Source organism: Zootoca vivipara, chromosome 13 (genome assembly GCF_963506605.1).
Source record: "Zootoca vivipara chromosome 13, rZooViv1.1, whole genome shotgun sequence".
NCBI classification, from domain to species: Eukaryota; Metazoa; Chordata; class Lepidosauria; order Squamata; family Lacertidae; genus Zootoca; species Zootoca vivipara.
The window spans coordinates 45,653,496-45,658,266 of record NC_083288.1 but is presented as its reverse complement, the minus strand read 5'-3'; positions in this window follow the sequence as shown (position 1 = coordinate 45,658,266).

Genomic DNA, 4,771 nt, shown 5'->3' with positions numbered 1-4,771 from the left:
AGATGGTTGGATGGTGCCCTTGTACGCCTCCTTCTGGAAACTCCTGAAGCCAAGCTGGTGCCAAATGTATTTCTCTACTTTCCTTTGGACCACATCAGCCAGGCTGAGTGAGGGGGGGGTCTTGTTTTCTGGGCAGCCCAGAACCTCCATACACACTGTCCAAGCTTCTGCCCCAGGAAAGTCACTTTGATGCTGCTAATATAGTGGTTTGACTTCACCCTCAGAGGCTCACTCCATTGTTTCTCAAAACAGATGGATGCTAACAAGATAATACTTTCAGTTACTACTGTATGTAATTTATCATTAGACTATGATGATCAACTTTATTGTGTCACGGTAATAAATTATTACAACTACACATATTTCCCCAAAAGAAACAGGTGTCTGATTAAGGGGGGGGGACCTGTTAAAACTGTCCAAAATTAGACCTAGCGTATTTCTGAACTAGGCATATTTCACCAAGAAACCAAAACTATCTCCTCCTCCTCCTCAGTCCCTGAATAACGGCAATTCGTATTTCTGCTTTCTCATAACTTTATTATCTCAACCAGTTTGTTCTTGATGGGGCGTTCAAATGACATCCAGTAGCCACTACTGAAATACCCAGGTGTCAGGATTCTGAGAAATATCAAGACAAAAATATTTCAGAGGTGATAACCTGAGCCAACGGCCACCAACCACAAGCGTGCTAATCAGGGTATTTCTTTTGTACATGTGTGTTTTTTAGAGATGCTTTCTGTCACTGTAACGAAAGATAAGGTTTAAGCTTCGAAAGAGGTTTGTGAGAACCTCAGCTGTACAAGTTGTGTTCTCGAGCCCCACCCTTTAAAAAAAGAAATAGGCAATAGAATGATACATTGGGAAAATAAACCTAGTGTTTGGTTTTAGGCCCCAACTGCAATATCCATTAAAGTAGCACAATTCCATGATAAATGGTCATGGCTTCCTCAGAGAATCATGGCAATTGTCATTTATTAAGGGTACAGTGAGTTCTTTGGAGACCCATATTCTTCTTGAATAAGAATAAGAATAATAATTTATTATTTATACCCTGCCCATCTGGCTGGGTTTCCCCAGCCACTCTGGGCAGCTTCCAACTAAATATCCTTGAAACATAACAATTCCCAGAGTTCCCAGGGCAGAAGGATTAGTTGTTAAACCACTCTGGAAATTTTACCTGAATGTTGTAGCTGATGCAATGAAGCTGAATGTTGTAAGATTAAGGACAGATAAAAGAAAGTATTTTTTCACAGTTAAACTATGGAACTTGTTTCTACAGGAGGCAGTGATAGTAGTAGTAGTAATAAATAATAATTATTTATACCCCGCCCATCTGGCTGGGTTTCTCTAGCCACTCTGGGCTGCTCTCAACAGAATATTAAAAACAAGATAAAACATCAAACATTTAAAACTTCCCTAAACAGGGTTGCCTTCAGTTGTTTTCTAAAAGTCATAGAGTTGTTTCTTTCCTTGACATCTGATAGGAGGGTGTTCCACAGGGTGGGTGCCACTACTGAGAAGACCCTCTGCCTGGTTCCCTGTAACCTCACTTCTCACAGGGAGGGAACCACCAGAAGGCCCTTGGAGCTGGACCTCAGTGTCTGGTCAGAACGATGGGGGTGGAGATGCTGGGCAGAGGCCATTTAGGGCTTTAAAGGTCAGCACCAACACTTTGAATTGTGCTTGGAAACGTACTGAGAGCCAATGTAGAACTTGGATGCTTTGGTTTGTTTCCCCCCCCCCAAATAATATTTATTGATTTTCTAACATTCCATATTACAAAAAATTCACACAAAAAAGACACAGGAATGAAGACATAAAAAAGAAAAACATATAAAATCTAACATTTTGATTAACATTGTAGACTTCCTCGATTCCCCTTGCACTGGGTCCATTTTTAACTCCAAATTAAGCATTTCTCGTATATTATCCTAAATCATTCTAACACATTTTTTCATTATCTCACAACTATTTCTATTCATCAATATATCTACTATCTTCCACCCATAATTTATCTTAATCCAAATCTAAATTTATTTTCCCATCCATCTATCCTCTATTTCTCACCTTAGCCTCAAATTTATACCCAAAAATTTTCCATACATTCAAATATTATTTCTTTTATCATAAAAACATTTAAACACTTAAATCTAATTCAGCCCCCCCCCTCCCCTGGACTCAGGGTCTCCCAGATGAATCAGCCAGTTCCATAGGTCGTTCCAGTTTCGGGCCATCTTGATCAGTCAAAAAATAACATCAATTATAACTCCTCACCCCACTCCAGCTCTTTCACCACCTGTCCACCACTCTCCCTTCTTCGTCCCCTGCTACCTCCCCAATTTCCTAGCTGTTCCACAAAACCATCCAACTACATTTCCACTTTCCAGCCATGTCTCATTTTTGATACCACTTAAGTTCTGGCCCCAGCATGGGTCCTGTCCTCCCTCTCTCACTGGGAGGGCATTGTTCCATGCTGGTTCTTCCTTGAAGGCTTAGAACTTGGATGCTTTGAAGGGGTATTTGTTAAATCCATGGAGGCTAACACAATCAAAAACTACTAGCCGTGATGGTTAAGCTCTGCCTCCATGGTCAGAGGCAGTAACGTTTCTGAATGCCAGTAGCTGGAAAGTGCAGGAGGGGCGAGTGCTCTTGTGGGGTCCTACTTGCCACAGGCATTCAGTTGGCCAATCTAAGAACAGGATGCAGGACCTGAATGGTCATTTGGCCTGATCCTGCAGGCTCTTCCTATGTGCTTAATAAAACAAACTAGAAACTTAAGTTAACAATTCTCCAAATAATTAATTCAATGGCATTTCAAAAAGTCATAAGTGGCTAACCGGATGCCTATGAGATGCCCCAAAGAAGGACTCAAGTGCTACACTGGTGATTCACAGCAACCATACTTGCTGCCACCAGCACTGTTTCTTCACCCACCCACCCCTGCTGCCAGAGGTGAAGTAATACCTGCATCAGCACTAATTTTGGGTGAGATCTCACTGAAATTGACCCACAAGATATGCCCAGGATGCCGATGGGGCTGCCACCTTGTTCTTCTGTCTGAAGCAACTGCCTCATGGCAGAGCCCTCCAGATGCGTATAGGTCAACCAGATGTCCATGAGAAGCCTGGAAGCAGGACCTGAGTGCAACAAAGCGCGTTCTCCAATCAGGGAGAGTGTGGGTTGCGGAAGGGTTAAAAGACATCTCCTGGGTTGGGGGGGGGTGTTGGATGAGAGGGAGTGTGTGTGATAGGATCCTTCTGGGTTGCTGGGGTAAAAAGCATGTAGCGAATTTTGATTGACAGGAAGTGACCCTTAAAACCTCAGCGTCCAGCAGTTAGTTTCACTTTTGCAAAGTGCTTCGGATCTCCCTCCCACCCACCACCTTTTTCTAATGGTTTAGCCTGACATTGCTTTGCCTTTCATGGGGTCGCTTGCTTTGCAAGGGCCCAGTAGGAATTTTGCCATTTGGCTGATTGGCTGTTGCCATTGGTTTTTGCCTCCTGCTTAGCAAATTGTCACAACTTGGAAGGTTGGCGGTTAGGGATTGGTTAATAATTCTGGTTGGTGGAGGGGTTTGGCATGGAGGTGACTACCCCTCATTAAAATGCTGCTCCACATAGAAGTATTCCTTTAAAGGAATCCTGGGGCTCCGGGGCTCTAGTCCATACACCCCCGCAACAGGCGGGGCTGGGGCCATTACAGAGCACGAGCCTTGGGGAGCATTTCTGGTCGAGGGGAGAAGGCCTGGACACAGCTACCTCCTCTCCCATGGGGTGTTTACTTGACTTCCCTATACGGCTAGGGAAGTCGGAGCTGATCTGTCCCAGGCAGGGGACAGATGGATTAACCAATGCCTAAGCCAACACTCACATTTAATTGTGTTTAAATAAAGTTGTGGCCAAATTAATGCCAAAACCCAAACTAAAATTCTGTGTGTGGTGTGAGTTATTTAGGGGGGGGGAGTGTCTGGCAACCTCGACAAGCAACCCTCTCACCACTTGTGATTCCCAGTGAAGGCATAGCCAACGGATTCTGTGTTCCTTCTCTTCCAGATTTCTGTTTGTTCCTACCAATCCTACTGAACACCTTTTCTCCTAGCACCTTGTTTCTAGGAGCTTTGCCTCCCTTAGCATCTCTACAACTTGGAAATGCTTCCCAGTGCTCAACCTGCCCCACAAAGCTATTTCTGTATATAGGACCTCTGTGGAAAACTTTATTTCCCAAATAGAAGGCAAACCATTTTGAATCCCTGAGCTGTTGGAACTATGAGCAGCCACATGGTGCCAGGGTCTTCTCTTCAATCATAATACAATATAGATGTTGACATGGGAGAGTTACAAGTTTGTTTACTCATTGCATGGAGCTTACACAGTTCTCCTGCCCCTCATTTAATTCCCAACTCAACCCTGTGAGGTGGGATAGGCCAAGAGGCAGGGCCACCCATTGAGCTTCATGGCCGAGTGGATATCTGAACCCTGGTGGTCTCTTAGGGCCTAGTTCAGGCATAGGCAAACTTGGCCCTCCAGATGTTTTGGGACTACAACTCCCACCATTCCTAGCTAACAGGACCAGAGGTCAAGGGTGATGGGAATTGTAGTCTCAAAACATCTGGAGGGCCGAGTTTGCCTATGCCTGGCCTAGTTCAACACTCAAACCACTACCCCAATTGGGGAATTCAGATTTTAAAAATCAGATCCAATTTCCCCACCCAAGCAGCTACACATTGCAAAATTTGTAATTATGACTTCTTCTTCTTCTTCTTCTTCTTCTT